The 27,234-nt window shown below is 41.7% G+C and overlaps 1 long non-coding RNA gene across 1 annotated transcript; it reads right to left on the reverse strand.

Annotated features, from left to right (window-relative positions):
• Nucleotides 1-2,127: 2,127 nt before the first annotated feature.
• LOC117874042 lies at nt 2,128-23,367 on the reverse strand. Its single transcript, XR_004644875.1, has 3 exons — nt 23,291-23,367; nt 10,700-10,780; nt 2,128-2,581 (listed from the first exon to the last, which is right to left on the reverse strand). It is a non-coding gene; the product is annotated as an uncharacterized LOC117874042 (long non-coding RNA).
• Nucleotides 23,368-27,234: the final 3,867 nt, after the last annotated feature.

Consider the following 27,234-nt stretch of genomic DNA (forward strand, 5'->3'; position numbering starts at 1 on the left):
ATAGGAAAGACTCCCTCTGAACACTCACACTTTCCAAACTCTACCCAAAACTGATTTGTTTTAATAAAAAAATAAAAAATTCACCAAGAACTGATACCAAGCCCTGCCCTTCCCCAATCCTTTCCACATACATATTTTTCCTTCCAGATTATTTGTTTTAAAGTCCAGAGAGCTAGAGTTAGGCAGCACATCTTTAGAGTAATTCTAGTCTCATAATGATGCTAAGAGTTTTAAAAGGAATAGAATGTGCCTGGGCAGATTAGATTGGCCAAATGGCTTTAAACATCAAATTAACTCACCCTTGACACCAGGCAGGTTGATTTATTATACTGTTAGCCCTCCTGACAACATGCACTGTGGTCTTGGCACTGTCTGGTCATTTTTCAAGCTCTCTGCTCACTACTGGCACCTACCCCCTCTAACACATTACATCAGACAGTTCAGCTACAGAATGCTAAAAGTGTTCTGTTTTTTTTTTTTTAAAGCAGCCTAAATGTAAATTATAATTTAATGAAAGAGGAAGGAGTCAGTGTTTGTATCTGCTGGACAAATAAATAGATATGGGTTAGGATGCGTCAAAAGGACACAGTTTATAGTATGTTATTTATTTATAGTGGTGCCTACTCAGGAAGGCTGCTCCAATAAGTTCACAATCTAGTAAGGGCCAGTATGTAGCTGCCCCATGCAAGGGGTATCCCCAGGAAATAATTGTGGTGGAAAGAACCTCAATATCCTCTGTGCTCCAGGGGCCACTGGCCTACAGGAGTAAGGAGGTGCATATCACCACTGGCCACAACCAGGGGCATTCAGCCTGCAGAGTCCAGAGGCAAGCAGAATGCATTCACAGGAAAACTGAAGGAGCACATTGAGATTTGGTGCTTATATCTCCATAGTAGGTTAAATATGCAAGTCCCCTTCCCAGCACTGGCCATGGCCTCCAATCATTATGCAAGAGGTGCCAGACCTTAAATCATTTGGGTTGCAGTTTATTTCCAAAAGAAATAACTCTTCATCCATCTTCCCTTATTTTATCTAAGATACATAGAAACACAGCTCTGCTAAGTTAGATATCAAAGTAGATTCCTAGATTCCAAGGCCAGAAGGGACTATTGAGATCATCTAGTTTGACCTCCTGTATAACAGAGGTCATAGAACTTCTCCAAAATAATTCCTGAAGAATATTGCAGAAAAACATCCAATCTTGATTTAAAAATGGCCAGAGATGGAGAATCCACCACGACCCTTGGTAGACTGTTCCAATGGTTAAATACCTGCACTGTAAAAAAAATTTACACCTCTTATTTCCAGTCTGAATTTGTCTAGCTTCAACTTCCAGTCATTGAATCATGTTATATCTTTGACTGAGAGTTTGAAGAGCCCATTATCAAATATTTGTTCCACGTGTGGGTATTTACAACTGTGATCAAGTCACCTCTTTAACCTTCTCTTTATTAAGCTAAGTAAATTGAATTCCTTGAGTTTATTACTCTAAGGCATGTTTTCTAATCCTTTATTCATTCTCGTGACTTTTCTCTAAGCCTTCTCCAATTTATAACATCCTTCTTGAATTGTGACACCAAACTTGGACACAGTATTCCAGCAGTGGTCATACCAGTACCAAATATATATATAGAAGTAAAATAACCTCTTTACATTTCCCACAGCTTCATGAAACAATTAGAGGTTCATCAATATCTGAGCAATTTTGTTTTCAGCAATCTGTAACGCAAAGGCACATGACACCCGAAGTGTATTTTTACTTAATATGACTTTTTTTAAAATAACTTTCCATCTGTAACGGTCCGAGACTCACCACTGCGGCACCTCCTGCTGTCGTCCTGGGAATTAGCTCTTTCACAGCCTCGGAGCGCCCTCTGCAGGCCCCTGTCTCACCTTGCTTGGCCCCCATGTCTCTCCGGACCCCAGTGCCCCTTTCCACTGAGGTTCTGCCCCTTGCAATATCCCTGCAGTCTCGGTGGGTCTCCCCTCCCCAGGGAACCCCACCCCCCTATCCCCACCTGGCCCAGTCTTGGCTACTGCCAGTCCCCATCTAGCCCCCGCTCACTGGAGCAGACTGCAGTATGATTGCCACCCATCACTGGCAAGGAGGGTTTGGGCCTGCTGCCTCTGCCTACCTGTGGGCTGCCCTCTTCAACCCCAGTACCTTTTGGCTTTGCACTAAGCCAGCAGCTTAGGTTAGTCGTCTCTTCAGATTCCATGGTCTCATGCTATCATTTGCCTAAATGTGGTAACACAACACACACTGTGATTGTTGGACTCATATTTAGAACATGGAAATTCATATGTCTGGCTGCATTGCCTGTTCAGCATTGCCTTCTCTATTTTATTTCTGTGGCTCTCACTCCTTGCACTACTGCCTTCACTGTCACCTTCATGTTCATACTTCTCTCGGCTGCCCTCCCACTGTGATTAGTGCTGCAGGCCTTCATGGACTTCAGAGCAGAAAAGGAGGAGGAGGTGGTGACTCCAGGTGGCCACTCCTGCCACTTTTGATCTTAGTGCAGGACATGGGGAAGCAGGAGGAAACTCCTAGTGGCAGCTTCTGCCACTTATACAGGACCTGAAAAAAGGGAGAGGAAGCTATGAATATGTATTTCAGAGATATTTTAGCTTTGCATCATATCTCATTTACCAAATCTCCACACTTCACCAGGAGGATATGCCTTGTGACTTGAAAGCTCTTGTCCTACAGAACATCATTACCTAATTATGTTTCTCTTCTAGTAGCACATGCAAAATTACTGTGTAATTATTTCTATTTGGTTTTCTATTCCACAACAGCCAACTAAGAAGCTTTCACTGGAGGAAAAAAAACTACTTCTTTCCCTTGAAACGCAGGATGTCATGATTATATTTGGATATTCTTAGCATGAACCAAACCAGACAAATTCTGGCTGTTGCACAGTAGGGAGGCTCATACATTTATCATTGGTACAACATGAGCATCATTCACAAAGAGTCACTGTATGTCAAAAAGAGCAGGAAGAACTGAAATGAAGCTATTTGTTGAATTCAGTCTCAAATTTTGTTTTCATAGACTCATAGACTTTAAAGTCAGAAGGGACTATTATGATCATCTAGTCCGACCTCCTGCTCAGCGCAGGCTACAGAATTCACCCACCCACTCCTGTAACAAACCCCTAACTTAGTCTGAGCTATTGAAGTCCTCAAATCATGGTTTAAAGACCTCAAGGTGCAGAGAATCCTCCAGCAAGTGACCCGTGCCCCACACTGCAGAGGAAGGTGAAAAACCCCCAGGGCCCCCTTCCCGACCCCAAATATGGAGATCAGCTAAACCCTGAGCATGTGGGCAAGACTCATCAGCCAGCACCCCGGAAAGAATTCTCTGTAGTAACTCAGATCCCACCCCATCTAACATCCCATCACAGGCCATTGGGCATATTTACTGCTAATAGTCAAAGATCAATTAATTGCCAAAATTAGGATATCCCATCATACCATCCCCTCCATAAATTTATCAAGCTTAGTCTTGAAGCCAGATATGTCTTTTGCCTGCACTGCTCCCCTTGGAAGGCTGTTCCAGAACTTCACTTCTCTGATGGTTAGAAACCTTTGTCTAATTTCAAGACTAAACTTCCAGATGGCCAGTTTATATCCATTTGTTCTTGTGTCCACATTGGTACTTAGCTTAAATAATTCCTCTCCCTCCCTGGTATTTATCCCTCTGATATATTTATAGAGAGCAATCATATCTCCCCTCAGCCTTCTTTTGGTTAGGCTAAACAAGCCGAGCTCTTTGAGTCTCCTTTCATAAAACAGGTTTTCCATTCCTCAGATCATCCTAGTATCCCTTCTCTGTACCTGTTCCAGTTTGAATTCATCCTTCTTAAATATGGGAGACCAGAACTGCACACAGTATTCCAGATGAGGTCTCACCAGTGCCATGTATAACTGTACTAACACATGCTTATCTCTACTGGAAATACCTTGCCTGATGCATCCCAAGACTGCATTCGCTTTTTTCATGGTCCTATCACATTGGCGACTCATAGTCATCCTGTGATCAACCAATACTCCGAGGTCCTTCTCCTCCTCTGTTACTTCCAACTGATGTGTCCACATCTTATAACAAAAAATCTTGTTATTAATCCCTAAATGCATGACCTTGCATTTTTCACTTTTAATTTAATCCTATTACTTTTACTCCAGTTTATAAGGTCATCCAGATCTTCCTGATTGATATCCTGGTCCTTCTCTGTATTGGCAATACCTCCCAGCTTTGTGTCATCCGCAAACTTTATTAGCACATTCCCACTTTTTGTGCCAAGGTCAGTAATAAAAAGATTAAATAAGATTGGTCCCAAAACCGATCCCTGAGGAACTCCACTAGTAACCTCCCTCCAGCTTGACAGTTCACCTTTTAGTATGACCTGTTTGCAAATCCAATATTTGTTGCTTACATGAATGTTTGTACAAACGGCATTTTGTTCTGAATGTTCATGAATAAAATGAACTATCTGTATAATCTGAAATTCATTTCAGGATCATGGGAGTTCTGATTTAGGACAGAAGAGGTAATACCAGAAAAAGTTATACAGTGACAATGAAATATAACAAATAGGGTGAAAAAAATGTTGAGACAACCAATAGGTTACATTTTTGCTGACATTTTTCATATGATTCCATCAAAAAAATGACAAGTTTCAGAGTAACAACTCCCACCTGTTTATGCTCTCTGTATGTGTGTATATATATCTCCTCATTATATGTTCCATTCTATATGCATCCGAAGAAGTGGGCTGTAGTCCACGAAAGCTTATGCTCTAATAAATTTGTTAGTCTCTAAGGTGCCACAAGTACTCCTGTTCTTCTTTTTTCATCAAAAAAATGACAGGAATATGAAAAATTGTATAAACACCAACTTTTTTGTAAAAAGTTTTTAAATAAAAAAAGACTGTATATTTTAATGAAAGAAAAAAGTAACCAATATCTCCGCCAGCTCTAATGGAAAAATCTCCAACTACACTACCTAATGTTTTTTTAAAACAAAATCTAGCAGCGGGCTGGGAGCCAGGAAATTCCAAGTTCCATTCTCCCCGCCTCGCCAAATCACTGTAATGATGTGTAGATAGGTCTTCTAACACTTTACAAGTGTTGTTTAGTAGCTAAATATTGCTGATCCCATTTTACTGACAGGGTTTTCTCCTTGACCTACTCATTTCCATAGGCACCTTCATCTACTCTCACAGACTCAGCTAGTCACTTTAGGCTGGTAACTCGCAAATCTGTTTCTCTACCTGATCTCTATTCCCTGTGTTCAGTCCTACATATCAGCTTCATTCTTCCAAATTTTGTCATGGATAACTTGCTGACAACTGTAACACTACTCTACAGCCAAAATGCTTCTGAAATAAATGTAGTCAAACTTTACTAATTCTGGGTCACTGAGAATGAAAATGATGCTTAAAATTGTTGATTAGCTCTAGTTTTCAAGATATGCTATTGGGTCAGTATATACAACCCTTGACTTGGGAATGGCGGAGTATAAGTGAGTTATAAAGGGAAGGGATCTCAATTTAAACCAGAAATGACTAAAATACATCTTTGACTGGATCTATGAATAAATCTATGACTGGGTTTGGACAGTACTTGCTTTTTAGGCAAAACAATGAATGATGCAATCTGAAGCTGGTATTGCATCATCCATGATACGAATTGCATCATGTTATTCCTAGAAGTCATGGATGATGCAATCATAACGAAGCTTACATCACTCTGCTGAACAAATTGCCCTATATCAGCTCTAGAAATCATACAGTGTCGTGCTCTCTTATTTGTCAGTGTTTGATTTTGCAAAGGGACACATTTCTGTTTAGCCAAAGTGAGCAGAGATGCCTCGTACTTGTGTGAACAGTGCAGATAACTTCTGCTATGTTTGTGGTGAAGTGACTTTTGCATCACAAAAGCGCAGTATAACCACTATGGTTAAGAAAGCCTATCACCTTTATTTTGGCTGCAAAATTGGAGATCAGGACAAGAGGTGGGCCCCACACATATGCTGCCACACTTGTGCAACAAATCTTCGCCAGTGGTTGAACAGGAAAAGGAAATCTATGCCTTTTGCAGTGCCAATGATTTGGAGAGAGCCAACAGATCATACCAGCAATTGTTACTTTTGCATGGTGCCTCCAGTTGGGAAAGGTGTGTCAAAGAAGAAAAAGTGGACTGTGCATTATCCAAACATTCCATCAGCTATATGTCCAGTACCCCACAGAGAAGGACTGCCGGTTCCTGATGCACCAGAATCATTCTCACTTGAGTCAGATGAGGAAGAGGAAGAGGATGAAACTTCTGGTCCTGAAACATCAGTGTCACAGGACCCACATTTTTTCCCATCCTCCTCCTCTGAACCACACCTCATAACACAAGGTGAACTGAATGACCTTGTCAGGGATTTGGAACTACCCAAGAGTAAGGCAGAGCTGTTGGGCTCCAGACTACAGCAGTGGAATCTTCTGGCAGGTGATGTTAGGGTTTCCATGTTCCATGACCGTCAAAAGGATCTTGTCCCATTCTTCTTCATGGAAAGTGATCTTGTAGCCTGCAGCAACATCAATGGTGTGATGGCAGCCCTCAACATCATTCACGATCCAGATGAGTGGAGACTGTTCTTTGATTCGTCGAAGACGAGTCTTAAAGCTGTTTTACTGCATAATGGCAATGTTTTGCCATCAATTCCAGTTGATCATGCAGTCCATATGAAGGAAACTTATGACAACATGAAACAACTTTTGAGGTGCATAAACTATGACCAACATCAGCGGCAGCTTTGTGGCAATTTGAAGGTTGCTGCTCTCTTGCTTGGTCTGCAGACTGGATACACAAAGTACTGCTGTTTTCTCTGTGAATGGGATAGTCGTGCAAGAGATTCCCACTACATCAAGAAAGATTGGCCACTCCGACAGTCATTGGAGCCTGGGAGGAAAAGTGTTCAGCATCCACCACTTGTTGAATCAAGGAAGATTTTGTTACCACCCTTACACATCAAGCTGGGTCTGATGAAGAACTTTGTCAAGGCCATTGACAAAACACAAGCAGCTTTCAAGTACCTCCGTGGAAAATTTCCAAGGTGAAGTGAAGCTAAGATACAGGAAGGTGTCTTTGTTGGTCCTCAGATTCATGAACTTCTTCGAGATGATGCATTTGACCGTGCACTGCGTGGCAAGGAAAAGACGGCATGGAAAGCCTTCCAGTTAGTGGCAATAAATTTTCTCGTAATCAACAAGGCAGACAACTACAGGTTGTTGGTGGAAAACCTCCTCAAGGCATACAAAAGCCTTAGTTGCAACATGTCACTAAAGATACATTTTTTGCACTCTCATCTAGATTTTTTTCCACTGAACTGCGGAGCAGTGAGTGACGAGCACGGCGAGCGATTTCACCAGGACATTGCAATAATGGAGAAACGCTATCAGGGCAAATGGAGCCCATCAATGCTTGCAGACTATTGCTGGACAGTGACAAGAGATGCTCCATTTAATGAATACAAGAGACAAGCCAAGAAGCGCTGAGTAGACACTGAATAGGACTAAACTATGTACAGAATAGTTTTTTGCCTTTTGTTTCATAATAAATTTTATTTATATAACCTTTTGCTGATTTTTAAAGTGTTACATAAACAAGACAGGTGAAATATTATCATGTAAAGCAACCATAAACACATGAAAAGACCTAGGTTTACAATTTATTATTAAAAATTATCTACACAATATACATAGACATAAAATATAAAAACTTAAATATCTTAGAAACAGTAGCCAATCAGTTGTTTTGTCATATTTGAATTCAGCACATCAAAATACATAATAAATAGCATATTTTATCTCTGAAGCAGACGACGTCTCAAAAATTGTAGACCAGTGTAATCTAACATGGCTAAAGCCAAACATTTAATTTTCTCTACTAACTATTCTTTCTCCACCCTCTTCCTTGCTGATGATAACACCATGCTCCTTGTCATATAGGCTCATGATCTCAACTAGTCCAGCTCTCATATACAAGCAGTGTTCAAATCTTGCCATTTCTTCCCTCAGAGCTCATTAAAAATCTGACCTTTCCTATCCAGACAGTTAAAATGATTGACCACACCCTCATCCTTGAATCTTCCTTACTACAACTTCTTCATCTCTGGTATTCCTGTTACCCACATTACCCCCACCAGCCCATCCAATAAACTTACGTTTTCTTCCCCACCCATTCATCTGAATGCTTCCCTCTATTGGTTCTCCTGGCATACTGTGTCAAGTTAAACTTCTCATCCTCATGTGTATTTCTATCCCTACCTATATGTCAGATCTTACTCCCATTTCTTTCCAACATACACCTTCCACCAGTAATACTAACTTTGATGCCCCATTATTTTCCTTCTCTTGCTACTATCTTTGAATATTTTCCACATTGCCCCATGCACAGAATGCCTTCCCTGTCCCTGTAGCCCATGCTGCCACTATCTCCCTCATTCAGAGCACTCCTGAAGACCCACAACGACTGGAAGAAATAACTTTATAACTACCCTAATTTATTCTTATCTCTAGATTTCATCTGTGTCTGACTTTCAAACTAAATTCTTTGGGATAGGATTTGTCTTTATTGTGTGTATATTGTATAGCATAGACCATGCATTGTCAGAGCTAAACAGACAACAACAATACCGATAAAGAAACTAAGGATAAGAAACTTTAGACCAGAGGTTCTCAAACTGTGGTCCGCGGACCACCGGTGGTGCACGAGCTCCATTCAGGTGGTCCGTGGATAGTTCCCACTAAGGTGCGCACACACACAAGAGAATGAAGGGCCACCCACCTAATTAGTGGAGCTGCGCAGATGTGGCTCCACTAATTAGGTGCCTGGACCCTGGAGAAGATACACATGTAAGGTGAGGTGGTGGCCTTGGGGGAAATAGGCGGTAGGGGGCAGTGGGGTGAGAAGAAGGGGTGGGAGGAATTTGGGACGTGAAGGGCTGTGGAAGCTAGAGAAAGAGGCGACTTTCCCCAGCTCCAGGACTGCAGCAGCTGAGGAGAGACAGCCCTCCTTCCCAGCCTCAGGTCTGTGGCCTTTGTGGCGGGGGAGAGAGGGAGAGACCCTCCTTCCCAACCCCAGCTCAGGGGCTGCTGTAGCGGGGGAGAGAGGGCACATCCATTGCATTAGAAAGGTAGACTACTGATATTAAAATATGAGTTGTGTGCTTTTATTTGTAGAACAAAAAAACATTAATTATTATTAAGTTTTTTTAATATAGTGCTTTTGTCCAAAGCACTTTACAATAGTTAGCTAACAGTACAAACAACATTTGGAAAGATCATTAAGTGGTCCACTGAGACCCTCAGCAATTTTCAAGTGGTCCATGGAAAAAAAAAAAAGTTTGAGAATCACTGCTTTAGACCAATTCTCCTTTCATTTACAGTGATGCAAACTTGCATTGACTTCTTGTGAAAATGTTTTCACCTGTTTTGCCTAAGTTGTTCAGTATCTAATTGAAAACTTCTAGTTTGCATTGTTCATCGTCATCAGTTAAACCATGTTTTTCAAGATATAAAGTACAGCCAATTAGTGGATGCTGTGTTTGCCATTTAGAAGAACTACTGCTTTCTCAAACTTGGAAGTTCAAAAAAGTGTCAAATTCTCAGAACAGGATTTTCGCCATCTTGGTCTTTAGACTTTCATAGGAGATTTTTAGCACTATTTTGATCTTTGGGGAAAAGCTATTCTAGGAAAAAACAGTTATGACACACACACACACACAAAACTGTATTATCAAAGCAGGTTCTTTAAAAGAGGCTTTACTAGATAAGGTTAGCACTAACAACTTCTTTCTGAATCTCTGTTTAAATAAAGGTCTGGGTGCTTATTAGTTTCCTCTCAGCATTAAAATTCTCATAGCAAATTCAAGTCTTCTGGAAACGTGAGATATTTTTTACAGGAATAAACCTTGCAGAATGTCTAAGGCTAATATCTATGGCCCCAATTCTGTAGTGACATGTATTCATGTGGAGCTCCATTGGCTTCACAGTATCTCTGTACCAGTGCAGTGGTACTTTTGTAAGCATCTAATTGTGGGATCAGGCCTAAAATTCCTTTGGATATGTATGCTTCCTGAATATGCAGAGAAATGGAAACATTAACAAGACAACTGCTTATGGGCGGGAGAAAAATCTCCATACATGGAGAGGTTTGTCAGAACAGTTGTACAGAAACCACCACCAAAAGACAAATGTACGGTATGCTTCTTCCTACCGTCAGCTTCTGATGGACTTGTGTCTTCTAGCCTCACATTCATGCTGGTTCATCACTTGAAAGATTTGTTCAAGAAGCCTCTGTTGTGCACATTACTGTACTTCAAGTTTTTGAGGGTAACAAAAGTCCAGCTCAGTCTGTTACATGAAATTGTTTATAAAAGTGAGCAAAAGGTGGAAATAAATGGGCTGCTGCAAACTGAATAGTTAAGTTAAAAGACTTATGATAAGTGGTTTTCAAGGCTCCTGGTAAAGTCATGGGTTTGCATAAAAATGAGCTGAAAGATTCTAGAAACGAGAGGAAATGTTTGCCATTGAAATCACCAAAATGTGTTTTGACTGGTTAATGTTAATGTCACCCTGTCTTGGACATAATATATCTGGGGGTCATTGACTGTGTAGACTGAAAGAAGCAAAAACTTTACCACCATGACTGCTGCCACCCTCACTATTGCCTGGGACCTCAGGATCCAGCATGACACCACTGAGCCTTCATCGTTCTGCTCCTGAAAGTCAGAGAGAGAGAAAAATGATTACATCACCACCTCTACCAGCTTCCAATAAATCCTAGACATCACCTGGAAGGTATGGCATTTGGTTCCTGCTGTCACCGCCTTCCTTGTGCATCTTTTTCCTTTCTCACCTATTTCTTTTCTTTCTCTCTCTCTCTTTCTCTCGTCTTCTGTTTAATATGAGTCTAGCTTAGCCGGCCAAGATTGCATTTTTTACAACACTTATGAGCCTGTCAGGTAGCTAATGGCAATGCCTTAAGCAGCCTGATGCGGGTACAAGTTTGCCAGGTCTAAGGGTACCTGATAAGCCTGCATGTTGTGTCTGTGTTTCTCCAGTAAGTTTACAAGTAAGAATCAGCCCTGAGACAGAAGTGGCATTTTCTATCTTTGCTATTCTTTTCTTCCCCTTTTGTGCATGTTTGTCTTGTTTTGTCTTCAAGGAAATGGGACTGGATTTTAACAACAGCTCAAGGCTGGGGCAGAGGGTTGGGTGCAGGGGGTGAAGGCTCTGGTATGGGGCTGGGGATGAGGCAACAAGGGTGTGGGAGGGGGCTCAGGGCTGGGGAAGAGGGTTGGGGTGCAGGCTGCTCCAGGGCTGTGGTGGGGAGAGAGAGGACACTCCCCAGCCCTCTCTTGCTGCGCAGCTCAGGGCTGGGGGAGAGACGCCTGTCCCCAGCTGTGGCAGCTCTGGCGGACCAGGGCCGGTGGGAGGGGGACCTCTCACCACCGCAGCCCTGAGAGCCTGCATGGGGCTTAATAGGCAGCTGCGGGGCCGCACAGTTTAGAGAGAACTTAGACTACACCACACTTAACTGTTAAATGTTGTAACAATGGACGAGGGTTTCAATGACATTTTATTGGACCCATGACACCCCTTTCTAACACTACAGTGTCCTATTTGTGTTTGGATCGAATTGAAAGCCTGCGTCCTAATCTACAAGGTCATTAACAGGCTAGAACTTGACTCTCTGAGAAACAGCCTCTCTATCCATAACTCACCATAACAATTGCACTCCACAAGGATGGTACAAGTGCATAGACTCAAGTTCTAACTATAAAGCACTTTCTACAGGTCATGCTCAGTGAGGGGAACCTGAATTATGGGACTACTTACCAGAAGAGATCAGCATAGGTTCAGACGTTCGCCCCAAAACTTTCTCTTAGTAACAATAGAAAAGTCCAGGAAGGAGACAAGGCTTTGGAAATGTAGAAAGGCTGAGGTCCCTTAGGATACTTTTGGTTGTACCCAAAGTTACATGAATGGGACTTATTAGATATCATGGGGATAGGTCATTCTGAGGTACCTCCAATTTAATGAGCTTACATAGATCTTTTCAAATTATTTAAAAACTGATCTGGAAGTAGATTTATTTGCATCTATTACATCATTAACTGATCTCTCTTCTCTTCCTCTGCCTCCCCCACCGTCCCCCCTACATCCCTGGTAAAGTGACCTTGACCTTATTTCAGTTTTTCCTTACTTTCCATATAAAAAAACCTCTTGTCAAATAAATAGCAGTTGAGTTCTAATAATATAATATACAGTTCTGTGTCCAGCAGTTTTCAATATTTTCATTAGTGACTTGGATAATAGAGTAAAGAGGTTGCAAGCGATTTAGAGGACAGAATTAGAATTCAAAAGGAACTTGAAAAATTGGAGAATTGAGCTGAATTCAACAAGATGAAATTCAATAAAGACAAGTGAAAAGTACTTCACTTAGGAAGGAAAAATCAAATGCACAACTACAAAATGGGAAATAATTGTCTAGGCAGTAGTACTGCTGAGAAGGATTTGGGGGTTATAGTAGATCACAAATTAAATATGAGTCAACAGTGTCATGCAAAAGGCTAATATAATTCTGGGGTGTATTAACAGGAGTGTCGTCTGCAAGACACAGGAAGTAATTGTCCTGCTCTACTCAACCTACTGGTGAGGTCTCAGCTACAATACTATGTTCAATTTTGGGAGCCACACTTAAGGAAAGATGTAGATAAATTGGAGAGTGTCCAGAGGAGGGCAACAAAAATAATAAAAGCTTTAGAAAAACATGACCTATTAGGAAAGGTTAAAAAAAATCGGGCATGTTTAGTCTTGAGAAAAGAAGATGGGGGGAGACATGATAACAGTCCTTAAATATGTTAAGTGTGTTCTAAAAAGGACTGATCAATTGTTCTCCATGTGCACTGAAAGTAGGACAAGAAGTAATGGACTTAATCTGCAACGAGGGAGATTTAGGTTAGATATTAGGAAAAGCTTTCTGTCTATAAGGGTAGTTAAGCACTGGAATAGGCTTCCAACAGAAGTTGTAGAACCCTCATTGTTGGTTTTATTTAAAACATGTTGGACAAATACCTGTCAGGGATAGATTCATAGATTCTAGGATTGGAAGGGACCTCGAGAGGTCATCGAGTTCAGTCCCCTGCCCTCATGGCAGGACCTAAAAGATCTTTCATAGATCATAGAATATCAGAGTTGAAAGGGACCTCAGGAGGTCATCTAGTCCAACCCCCTGCTCAAAGCAGGACCAATCCCCAGACAGATTTTTACCCAAGTTCCCTAAATGGCCCCCTCAAGGAATGAACTCACAACCCTGGGTTTAGCAGGCCAGTGCTCAAACCACTGAGCTATCCCTCTCCCCCAGTCTAGGTTTACTTGGTCCTGCCCCAGTTCTGGAGACCGGACTAGATAACTTCTCAACGTCCTTTCCAGCTCTACATTTCTATGATTCTAGGATACCCTTTGGGACGGATTGGATCACAGAAACCCTCTTGGGAGCTAACACATGATGTGCCAGCTAGGGGCCCCAGCACCCTGTCTTGCTGAGCCAGATATGCCCGTCTGCTCCAACACAGACCCAGGGTCTGAATTACTTGCCCCACAGCTGCAGGTTTATCTGAAAGCAAAAGTGTTCTTGTCTTTAATACTCAGATGCCCAACTCCCAATGGGATCTAAACCCAAATAGATCCCTTTACCCTGTATAAAGCTTATGCAGGGTAAACTCAAATTGTTCGCCCTCTATAGCACTGATAGAGAGATATGCACAGTTGTTTGCCCCCTCAGGTATTAATACATACTCTGAGTTAATTAATAAGTAAAAAGTGATTTTATTAAATACAGAAAGTAGGATTTAAGTGGTTCCAAGTAGTAACAGACAGAACAAAGTAAGTCACCAAGCAAAATAAAATAAAATGCGCAAATCTATGTCTAATCAAACTGAATACAGATAAGATCCTCACCAGTTCCAGAATGCTCCCTTTTACAGACTAATCTCCTTTTATCCTGGGTCCAGCAATCACTCACACCCCTTGCACACTGTCCTTTGTTCCAGTTTCTTTCAAGTATCCTGGGGGGTAGAGAAGTCTCTCTTTAGCCAGCTGAAGACCAAATGGAGGGGTCTCCCAGGGGTTTAAATAGACTTCTCTTGTGGGTGGAGACCCCCTCCTCACTCCTATGCAAAGTCCAGCTCCAAAATGGAGTTTAGGAGTCACCTGGGCAAGTCACGTGTCCATGCATGACTCACAGTTTTTACAGGTAGCATCCATTGTTTACATGCTACCTTGAACATCCTCCAGTAGACTTCCTATGTGGATTGGAATGGATTCCAAGATCCATTGTCCTTTAAGTGTTTCTTGATTAGGTACTTAATTTCAACATTCCTTTCTCCAGGAACTGACCAAATGCTCTACTAAGGTTATTTAGAAATCAAGCCAATACACAGCCAACATGCATAACATTCATAACTTAGAATACAAAAATGATACATGCATACAAATATGATTAATACATTCAGTAGATCATAACCTTTATGGAGATATGTTACAGAACATCCTAAGCATACTTCCATAAAGCCTTATGGGAGGTACCATCACACCCTTACATGAATTAACCATACATTTCAGAACAAGCAGGATAGGAAAGAAATGAGGGCTGAAATAGACCCTAATACTACTTTACAATATAATTACTATTTCAAAACCAAAGGCAATGGCTTAAATCAAAGAGAAAGCAAATTAAATAAGAATGTTGAGGGAAATCTTCTATGTATGGTATCTGAATCATGTGAGTCTTGTTCTGCCATTTGAAGGTCACCTCCTCCCTAGGCATTTATAGTGGGAGAGGGAGAGAGAGATTGAGAGAAGGGAATGGAGATACATATGAACTATGAAATCTAGGGAGATGAAGTGGAAGAAATCAAGGCTATATTATTTTCAGACTTGAGCTCACAAACCTATGTTTCAACACCACAGTAAAGCAGGGTAGGTAAAATTGGAGTACCAGACTTTGAAAACTAACTTCAGATTTATACAGGAAGTTCATAAATGCATTTCTCTTGATTCACTGCATGAAAATTGTTGTAAGAATTATACTGTAATGCTAGGTTAGTGTTCTTCCTTTCATTTTTTGGATGCAATTTTTTTAATATCAATCCCACCATGCATTTGTAACAGAATTGCAAAAGTTGCTAAATGATAAAATTACTTGAAAACTGTATTTATGCTAAAGTCCATTCCACAACCACTTCATGGGGTATAGTTTGATAAGCCTTTTATGGTATTACATGCTGCTGTGAATAGCTGAAGATAAGTATCTGTCCCAACTATCTTCAAAATCCATTAAAAAAGGATGGTGTCTCATACTTCTAACCATCAACTTTCTATTGGTTTTCAGTTATTACATTTTTTAGAATGAGATTTTAATGTTTGGAGTTCCCACTTGGAATTGGTATGAGGTTCTTCAGCCTCCTTCTCAGTTTCTACTTCTTTCAGGAGACTTTCATATTTTTATTCAGGGAAGATCATGTGGTCTCACCCACTTGGTAACATACACCGAATTTTAGTTTTTAAATGAAAAACAAAACAAAACAGGTTTCCTACCTGTAACTGTTGTTCTTTGAGTTGTGAAGCAGATATTCTACTTAGGTGTGAGCATGCCCAATGCACTGAAGCCAGAGAACTTTGTGTAGCACTCATACCTTGTAACTCTAGCCCCTCCCTTGGCCATATAAGGGCAGTGCCACCCTGACTCCCTCAGTTCCTTCTCACCAAATGTCAGAATTGTGGACTCTGAAGCAGAGGGGAAGGAGGTTGAGTCATGAAATACATATCTGCATCACAGTTACAGATAGGTCACCATTTTTTCCCCTTTTTTGAGTAGATGCAGTCATAAGCTGATACTGAGTAGATACTGCCAGAACTACTTAGATGACTCACAATCAGTACTAGTAGGAGATGGGGCTCAGAGTCTATCTAAAAAAAAAGACTGTAGGATTGCATTCCCAAAGTTTGTACCTGACTTGGACAAAGCAGTAGTGGCATAGTGGTTTGTAAAAGTATGTATAGAGGACCAAGTGGCAGCTCTGCAAATGTCCAATACAGGAATGTCACTTAGAAATGCCATCAACATCACCTGCGCTCTCATGAAAAAGGCATAGCCTGAGCTACTCCGTATGTTGTCGGGATACAGGAAGTTATCCACCAGAAGATTGTCTGTGAAGCAACTGTTTGACCCTTTATTCAGTCTGCATATGAAACAAACAAATAAGATGAGGAATGGAAAGGTTTGGTCCTCTCCAGATAAAAAGCTAAACATCACCTGACAAGACGTTGTTCCTCAGGGGTTGAATGTGACTTAGAGAAGACCACAACTGGTAAATATATAACTTGGTTCAAGTGAAACTGGGAAACCACTTTGGATAAAAACTTAGGGTGAAGCCTCGGGGTTACTTTGTCTTTAGAAAATTGTGTGAAGGTAGCGCCACCATCAAAGCCTGCAACTCACCCACTCTCCTTGCAGACATTATTGCCACAAGGAAGGCAGTTTCCTGGCACCAAAGGGAGAAAGAAGTTGCCAGAGGCTCGAACAGAGGACCCATAAGAGCTGCTTTGACAGTATTAAGGTCTCACAAAGGAACTGGCTCTTCAACTGGTGGGTGGAGACAAATAATGCCTTTCACGAACCTCGCTACCATGGAGTTTGAAAACACCAACTTTCCATGGATGGGCGGATGAAATGCCAAAATCACCACCAGTTGGACTCTCAAAGAACTAAATACAAGACCAAAAGACTGAAGGTGTAACAGCTACTCTAAAATGTCCTGGATGCAACCAAGCTTTGATTAGATTCCTCGGGATAATGATCCAATCAAGAACCACTTCTGCTTAACTGAATAGGCCACTCTGGAGGGATTCCTGCTATTAAGCAATATTTGCCAGACCATCTCTGCACATCGCTCCTCTTTTTCATCTAACCACGTAGTATCCAGTCTGCAAGATGCTGAGTTCTGGATGCAAAACCTGACTGTGATGCTGAGTGAGGAGGTCAGGATGCAGAGGAAGGGTTATGGGAGGCCAAACCAATAATGTGACGAGGTCAGAGAACCAAAATTGTCTCAGCCACATTGGAGCAATGAGCCTGGCACGGTCCAATTTCATCTTGAGAATGACCTGCGGCATGATCAGAATTGGAGGATAAGCAAACAGAAGTGCTGATTTCCAGATCAGGTGAAAAGCATCAGTCAAAGAACCCAGACTGAGTCCCCCTCCAGAACAAAATGGACGGCATTTCTCCTTGTCTCTTGCGGGCAACAGGTCAATCGTTGGGATGCCCCAAACTGAAAAAATGTATCTCAAGACATTGGGCTTCAGAGGCCACTCAAGGTTCAGGGAGAAATTTCTGAGGTGATCTGCCAGGTGATTCTGGATCCCAGGTAAGTGACGAGCCACTAGTATAATGCTTTCCCTGAATCTGAACTGCTAGAGCCTGATCACATCCTGACAAGGCACATTGTCTATTCACATAGTATGTCACGGGGGTACTGTTGATTAATATGAGAGCTGCTGAGTGCTGGATTTGATCTTGATAGGGTCTAGCAGGCATTGTAGATGGCACAAAGCTCTGGGACACTGATATGCAGAGAATCTTCCTGGTTTGACCAAGGCCTTGAAATTTCAGCAATCCAAGATACGCTCCCAAGCCTATTTTGGAAGGATTGGCATGGTCTTGGTCAGTGGTGACTAAGCAAAAGGAACACCTGGCACACATGGTCCTGAATCGTCCACCATTCTAAGGCATCTAGGATTGGCATGGGAGTTGGACCAGCCTGTCCAAAGGATGACAAATTAGATGGTAGCCCGACTTCACCCACATCTGAAGAGAACACAGCTGCAGCCTGGCATATTGGACCTGTGTGCATGCAGCCATATGGCCTAACAGCCTCAGGCACACCCAGGCTGTGGTTAAGGGTTGAGATTGCAGCTCCAGACATAGGCAGGAATTGTCTGGAATTGCTTAGTCAGTAGAAATGCTCTAGCAGTGAACTCGATTCTTTGAGTTGGAACCAACGTTGTCTTCCCAATGTTTAGGATGAGACCTAGATGATTGAGTAGGCTTAGTGTGAAGGGAGCATGACAGAGGACTTCTCTTCTGGTCTTGCCCCTCAATAACCAATCGACCAAAAATCGAAGATACAAATTCCCCTCTTCCTGAGATATGCTGTTATCACAATCATACACTTAGTAAAAACCCAGGGAACAGAAGACTTGTTGAAAGGCAGCACTCTGTACTGGTAGTGTAAGCCAGTTACAACAAACCTGAGGAAACTCCTGTGCCTCAGAAAGATTGCTACATAGAAATAAACATCCTGAAGGTCCAGAGCAGCAAACCAGTCATTGTGATTTAAAGTGTGGAGAAGAGTTGCTAGCATGATAATATGGAATCTCATGTATCTGCTGTATTTGCTGAGATTGCAGAGGTTGAGGATAGGTTTCATCCCTCCTTTGGGCTTGGGGAACAGGAAATACCAGGAGTAGAATTCCTGTCCCCAGGAATTCTACTCCTCCTTTATAGCCCCCAGGCACCAGAGACTGAACTTTCTTGAGGAGCAGTGTCTCATGAGAGGGGTCCCTGAAGAGGAACATGGTAGAGGTGGGAAGGAGGGATGGAGAGGAACTGTATGGCATAACCCGATCTGAGGGTGCTTAGGACCCAGTTGTCCAGGGCAATCAAGTCCCATAAACCATAAAAATAAGTCAGCCTGTCCCCAGAGAGGGGTTGGAGAAGGAGAGGTCACCATTGGATTGTTGCCTTGACACACAAGTCAAAATGGATGTTTGCTGGATGCTGAGGGACGGGGAGATGGCTGGTTAAACTCAGAACTAGGGAACCTTCTCTTTTCGGATCTGTGGTCCTTCCTGGAGCCCCACTGCCTTACAGGAAAGGGGGACTGTCCAAAGAAACACAGAGTGGTTTTGCTGCTACAGTGGCCCCTCTTCACAGCCAGACTATATAAACTCAGAGAATGCAAAATAGCACAGGAGTGTTTAAAAGAGTGCAAGGTTTTGTCATTTTTTCATGAAAACAAAACTCTGCCATCAAACAGTAAGTCCTCAATGCTCTGCTGCACCTCTGGCACAATGCTTGAATTCTGCAGCCATGAGAGCCTCCCCATGGTCATAGCTGATGCCATAATTCTGGCTGAAGTATCAGCCATGTCCAGAGCTGACTGCAACAAAGTCTTGGCCATCATACAGCCTTTTACAATGAATGCCTTAGACTCTTCCCTGAAGGCTTCTGGCAACTTGTCCATGAACTTAGACATGGCCTCCCAATTGACAAAATCATATTTAGAGAGCAATGCCTGTTGGTTTGTGATGCACATCTGCAGGGAAAAGGAGATATAAATTTTTAGCCCCATCAAGTCCATCCTCTTGGACTCATTGTCCTGAGGTGTGGACTTCTACCTTCCCTGATGTCCCCTGTCATTTGCTGCAGTTACCGCCAGTGAGTTAAGGGCTGGTTGAGAGAAACCCTCAAAACCTTGCATGAGAACAAAGTACTACTTCTAATGCTTCACCATGGGAGGCAACAAAGCTGGGGTATTCCAGAGGGCCTTTGTAGGCTCCAAGAGATCCTCATTTATCGGGAAAGCTACTCTTCTTGGAGCTAATAATTGGAGAATATCCAGCAGCTTATGTGTATTCTCCTGCAGGAATTCCACCTAGATGCCTAAGGTGGTGGCCATGTGCCTCAGGAGATCCTGATATGCCTTAAAGACCTTGAGCATTGAGGGAGAGGAAGATTCCTGTAAGGCAGAGTCATCCGGAGATGATGGAGAGGCGGTTTGCCAGGCCAACACCAGGTGCTGTTCTTGCACCACAGGATCCAGTCAGAATAACCCCAGAGTTCCAACAGAATGAGCTTAGTGGTCACATGCAGTTGAGGTGTTTGGGAGAAGGAGCCACCACCATGACCAGTGATCTTGCCCTGGAGCGGGTCAAAGAGTGGGATCTTATGGACGAGGAGCATCCCAAAGATTCCCAGAAGGCCACTGGGCATACGAATAAGGCATTTATGGCCAGTAAGCACCAGCCCACTGACTGCAGGACAGATGCTGATCTTGGTACTGATGGTGATCCAAGGGCAATTTTTGGTGCCTCCCAGGTGACAATGAAGGGGAGGACGAAGCCAAATTGGATCTTGATGAATCTCAGAGGTTGTCTGGTGACAACAGGGGAGCCAGCCCCAATCAGGCAAACAAACAGTCAGACTCATCTGAATCCCAATATGCAGGCAGCATTGGTTCCAAAGAGCAATGCAGGAGGGGTATCAGCAGTGAGGTGAAGGGCAGCACTGAACTCAACAAAGGGCTCTGCCTCCAAGACAACAGCAGCACTGAAGGATTCACCAGCATCGAGGGGACCTTCAATGCCAGACCCTGAATCAGCCTCAATTCCACAGAGTGAGGCTTTGGTGGTGTGAGCTGTGGGGCTGACAAACCTGGCAGCTCTGTGACATGGACAGAAGGTGCCAAAGGCTCACGGAGGATTTAGGCAGTAGAAGCCATGGCATCAGAGAATGCCAGTGGAGAGTCCAGGATTTCAAGGCAAAGCAGGTGTGATGCACCAGTTATGCTGTTAACACGGAGACAGTTGGAGCTGGCACCATTGTCATCGATACTGGACTCAGCACACACCTCATGGACAGATCTGGAATCAATGGTACAGGCTTTCGCGGATGTTGGAGTGGTACTGAGGAGCTGTTGTACAGACCTGCTCCGTCCAATGTGAGAGGAGTCTCCCCAGTTAATTTTAGGGGCCCTCTTCCTCACCATACTAGATGTAGGTGAATGACCTCTCTTCCTCTTTGGTGAAACACCAGAGCCTGAAGGCAGAGGGGCATCACTTGCTGGATCCAAGGCAACCACTGATCAAACGAAGTCCTTGGTATTAGAACAGCTCCAGCAAGTGTTGTTTTAGGTGAAAGTCTCTTGCCACCTGAGTCATCTTTGTGTACAACTTGCAGATGGAGCATTGTTTTTTATTGTGTACTTCACCAAGACACAATAAGCTCCTCAGATGGGGATCACTGTCATGGCTGGTCTCCCCACAAAATGGACAATGCTTGAACTCTGGTGAGAGCATCACACGGCAGCCAACTACTCTAGCTAATACTATACTAACACTAAACTTAACATAAGCTTTCGTGGACTACAGCCCACCTTCGTATGCATCCGAAAAAGTGGGCTGTAGTCCACGAAAGCTTATGCTCGAATAAATTTGTTAGTCTCTAAGGTGCCACAAGTACTCCTGTTCTTTTTGCGGATACAGACTAACACGGCTGCTACTCTGAAAACTAAACTTAACCTAAGGTACTACTAACTATTAAATACAAGAGAAAATTCTCAGAAATCTGACACCGAAAGTGTGAGGTGAAAACACCACACAGAGCTCTGACTGTAGCCACAGGGGGTGAGAAGGAACTGAGGGAGGCTCTTATATGGCCAAGCGAGGGGTTAGTGCCGGAGGTCATGAGTGCCACCCTACAAATACTGCTAGGTAAAGTTTTCTGGCTCCAGTGCACTGGACGCGCACACACTGAAGTAGAATACACAGCTGCATGCACTCGAAGATTATTAGTTGTGCAGCTGGTCAAAAACGATCATCAAAATGTAGTCTTATATTCGGAATGGTTTTTACCAGCTCTAAAACAGGTTGAAAAAAGGAAGAAGGTATCACAAAAATTGTTATTGAACACTTACAGCTAATTATTGTGGGAAAACTGCTTTAAAATGTCATCAAAACTGCACATTTTGAAAATTTTTAACCAGCTGTATTGAAATGGTAAGACAAGTTCTCAACAAACATAACCAGTAGGGGAGTGAGAATTGGTTGCTTTTTTTACTGTACCTTCTGAAAAATAAAAAAATATATTCAAAAATTGTCAAAGAGAATGATTGTCAAATAGATTAACGCAAACCAGGCAAACTGAGGCATTATCGTTATTCATATAGCACCACAGCTGTGCATGGCATGTTGTGCTGCACACAAAAAACTGCTAAAGACAGAACACTAGGCCTACCTCAAGATATTATGGTCAAACTCAAATTTCAAACTGAAACCATAGTTCGCAAACAAGACCTTGAACAATAAAGTGAGCAGGCACAGACTGGTACATGGGTATTATCATTGGTAGGCTATGGGGAAAAGTAGATTTGTATATGTTTTTGAAGGATGGGAGGGATGGTGCTTGGAAAAATGTTGAGTGACAGGTTGTTCCAAATTGGCAGGAGGTCTGAATGTTGGTGCAAAGTCAGGAAGGGAAGAAGTAGTGTATTGTTTAAGTATATCAGCAATCTTGGACTCCCCATGTGACACTCTCACACACTTAAGAAGACTGTAGGAACATAGGAATTGCCATACTGGATCAGCCTCATGGTCCACCTACTCCAGTATCCTGTCTCCAGCAGTGGCCAGAACTAGATCCTTAAGGAAGGTGCAAGAAACCCTGCAGTAGGTAGATGTGGGATAATCTGTCTCCTAGGGGAGTCAACTCCTAAACCCCAATAGTTAGAAGTTGGCTAAAGCTCTGAAGCACGAGGTGTTATATTACTTCTCAAACTTTTTTCACTGTTCAAGTATTTACTATTACTACTGTAGATATTCTTGTTATCCATATAAAAGCCCAATACCTCTTTGAATCTTACTAAGTTTTTGGCTAGTCTGTGGCAATGAGTTCCACAATCTAATTATGCGTTGTGTGAAAAAAATATTTCCTGGTATACATTTTTAATTTGCTGCCTTCCTATTTAATTGAATGTCCTATTCCTCTTGTGTTATGAGACAGGAAGAACAGACATTCTCAATCCAACTTCTCAGTACCATTCATCATTTTGTATACTCTGATCCCTTCTACTCATCTCCTCCCTAAAGTAATTAATCCCAATCTTTTCAATCTCTCTTCACATTAGAACTTTTCCATGCCCCTGATCATCTTCATCACTCATCTCTGAACTCCCTCTAAATACTCAACTTAACCACAGACCTTTGACCATCACACATTTGGCTTTTCAAAATTTGCCACTGATGGTTCACCTCATCTCATTTCCAGACAAAAGGAATGGATAATATTTCTAATTTGCTGATTTTTTAAACCAACAATCATAGTCTTTTTAGCCTTCTAGTAGATTAATTGCAAACTCAAAGAAAGAAATGCATATGAAACTTACAGGCTGTAGTCAAATGTGTGATAAATGATTTAAAAATAATTGTGTTGATGAATGACAGAAGATTCCTTTCTCCAGGGAATAATTAACTTCATGCACCTGAAAAAGTGAAAAAAAAGACATGTTATAAATATTGGGCCAGATCCGCAGCTGGTGATTTACACCAGCTAAGGATCTAGCCCTTGTTTTAAGTAGTGATTGTAACGTGGGAAAAGGTTAACATACATATGCTCATTACATTATGTAAGAATATACAGAAAAATGACAGCATCTAGGCTACTTGCCACGATGACTTAGTGCCATTTTATACCATATCAGTCAGTATGATAAGCAGAGACATAAATTTCACCTCATTGTGCAACTCAAGTTACATTAGCAAAATATCTGATGCTATGATAGATACCTGTAGGTAAACATTCTTACAACTATTTTTGAGTTAAACTGGTTCCAAAAATATGGTGTCCAAAATATATTATATTATGCAGTTTTAGAAAATGCTGCCACCCTCACTATTGTTTATATGCACCATAAAAGTGCACAGGCTATTACAGACAATTAAAAGAACCTGTCTGCCTTGAGGTGCTTACACACCGAGGCTTTGATGTATACACATGCTTAAGTTTATGCACTATGAGTAGTAGTAAGTCAATGGGAATCCTTGCTGTGTGTAAAGTTAAGCACCTGTGTAAGTCTTTGCAGAATTAGGGCCTACAGCCTCCATGCTGAAAAATGGATATACAGATTCAATGGGGCTTCACAAGGTGCAGCTGTCCTGCCACATAGCTGAGACTGCTATGTTTGTTGGGTAGATGCACCCTTCATGGAACCACTGTTCCCATTATACTTTCCCCTACCAATAGTACTTTTTAGTGCTAATCTATGTGATCAGATCAGGCCTAAATTTCAAACCAGATGAACAGTAACCTGGGAACAGTAACCATATTACTGGTGAGATGTCAATCTTAGCTGTTGGAATTTTCACTTGATTTTGAAATATGTTATTTACCAAGGCAGTCAGTCTCAGTTGTCACTCACAATCTCAGATTGGCAGTGGCAACAGAATTTTAATTTTTATTAAAAGGAAGACAAAGCTACACTTATCAGAGTAAGTGAAAGTCAGACACACTACAAACACGGGAAAGGCAAGAAATCATGGCATAATACCCTGTAACAGAGCAAGGAGAATGCAGAAGGATGCTATTTAATGTAAAACTATCACAGTGGCAATATTTCATTTTGATTCACTTAAGCATGTGATAAGACTCTGGAAATTAGTGCAACCACATTTTTCTATTAGATAACCGGAGTGGAAACCTTAACTGCTTGTTGACAAGAGATCAAGATCCTGCCCCTCCCCCCTCCCCCCCAGATCTGGTGTCAAGCTTGGGTAATTTTAATGTTTGCTAGTTTTGGTGTACAGAGAGTGGGTTCTGTTTAATTTTCTTTGATTTTCAAAAGAGGAATAACTTCCACTGACATCATTTAATTCTGTTTTTAAACCATAATGCAGTTTCATTGAAACCATTTTGCCATCATAACCTTATATTGTAAAGGCTTCATAATGGCAACATCAAAAGGTTCTTATAGACTTGCTATGAAATAGTTTTCCTATAATAACTTCACATCTCTGACTGTATTGTAATGGTATGATCAAGGGGTCATAGACTAGCACTGAATTCCTTTTTGCCATTGTAATCGTACAGTACATCAGTATAGCCTCAGTCACTGTGGCATTGTTATGGGGTCTCCATTGGCTGGCAATGAAACTATTTCCTCGTCCTACATTAGTCTTAAATAACAATATCGGCCTAATGATATAGTCAAGAGGTTAGGAAAGAACAAGCCATACCCTTACTTATTTCAGTTCAGCATTAGATTCAGGGGGCTAAGGCTTTACAGTCTGGCCTCCTGAACTACATTCCCTCCTTTTGTAATGAAAATAAACCATGGCTCTATAATAGAGAATTAAAAAAAAAATGAAAAGGCGGCCCCCTTTACCTCTGCTAGGACCTGATTCACCAAAACATTTAAACATATGCTTAAGTTCATTCCTGTTCATCAAAGCACTTAAGCACATGAAATGCTTAAATCACATTTACTTAAAGTAATGCTTACATCACATTTACTTCAGTCAGATTTAAGCATGTTGTCAAATTCTTTGCTGACTTCAGATGGACTTCAGCACATGCTTTTCTGCATCTGGTTAGCTCACAGCCAAATCCTGAAGAGTTCTGTATGCCTTCAAATTCCATCAATATCAATGGGAGTTGACTCTCTCAGCAACTCACAGGATAAGGCATTCAGTCTGTACTCCACAAGGGCCCCCGTTGTCATCTCATCAGATCCACAGCCCTCCACTTTGTGTTCAGCTTTGTTATGGCTGCACATATACAATTTCTTTGAAACCTAATGAAATTTTCTATTCCCTCCTATTTACCCACACAGGCTCCATTTTGCCCAGACCCCGGAAACTCTTGCCATTTTATTCTCACATCCTAATGGCTCCGTGTTAATAGAGTCTCCATAGACTTGCACCTTATGCCACTGAAACCTCAAACTGTAACAGTTCTATATTCACGTCATCACAGGATCTCCATACATTGATTATCCTTATTCTGCCACTGCTGTTGCACTAAACAACAGTCCCCTTTGCTGTTGGTGCCATGGTGAGAGAGTGGGGTAATGATTTCCTTGTAAGATGAGAAAAAATAATTTTAATTCCCAAATAGAAAGGTCTTGACATTAAGTCAAAACACCATCAGAGTCATTAGTGCTGTCTGTGCACTTAGGAGAAAAGAAAATTCCTTAAAATGAGCACTAAGAAGCAATGCTGGAACAGTCTCGCTCGCTTGACATCTCCTCAGCTTCACTCAGTGACACAGAGCCAAGCAGCAGGTACACAGACAGCCCCTCTTTTCGTTGCCTCCCCTCACTTTATGCAGAAGGTTAAAAAAAGGAAGTGACAATGGGAGTGAATGAAGGTATACTCTAGCCACCCCTTTGACTATTCCAAATATTGTTATTGTTCCAGTACTGGGTATAGTTATACAGATCAGTATAAAAATAAATTGGCAAAAATATGGATGGCCACTATAACTGGGGTCAGCTAGCATGGACTCCTCCAAAGAAAGTAGTGTTCAGTATGCTTAGGGATAATGAGCTTTAGAGGAAAATAAATGGTTAAAATGGGGCAATTCTCTCTCTCTTTCCTCCCCCCTTCCCCCAGACACACACTTTTCACTCAGGTGTCTGTGGCATTCACATCCTGACATTAGAATTCTAAACACCATGGTATTCATGACATACCTTCTCCAAGTTTCTACACGCCCCTATAATGCATTTCTAAATTCCTCTCAGTTTTTCATTCTTTTTCAAACTGACAATACTTTACTTCATTTACCAAAGACAATAAGTCACACGTACCTCTCTTACAAAGGAAAAAGAAGCAGCAAAACTAATATTTCCTTTATGGTTTAATATAATCTACTGGGCAATTTTAAAAGATTATTTTAGAGAAATTATATGTAAATCCATAAAATAAATAAAGTCTCCTTGCATGAGCTCCAGACAAATAACCTGAAAATAATCCCAAGAAGATTTTATTTACAGAACTGAGAACCTCTGTCAGAAAACAGTGCTATGAACAGCCACATGATTTTTATCTTCAAATGCCTTTCAGTGTAGTTTTTCCAGTTTTACAAGTTTTGACTAGATGACAAACAACCTTAACTCTACCCTTATTGCCCTATCATCCTATATAGCTCTGAGTCAGGAAAATATGTGGTAATAGCCAATACGACAGTATCACAAACAGTTGAACCATAGTGCCTAGGCAACTCACCCAGGACCATGGTGATGGATCCCTTAAACCTTATACATACAACTACATTTCTGTAAACGTAGATATTTTAAATCTTGTCCACAATGGTTTGCACAGCAGTGCATGC

Source organism: Trachemys scripta, chromosome 3 (genome assembly GCF_013100865.1).
Source record: "Trachemys scripta elegans isolate TJP31775 chromosome 3, CAS_Tse_1.0, whole genome shotgun sequence".
In the NCBI taxonomy this organism is placed as follows: Eukaryota; Metazoa; Chordata; order Testudines; family Emydidae; genus Trachemys; species Trachemys scripta.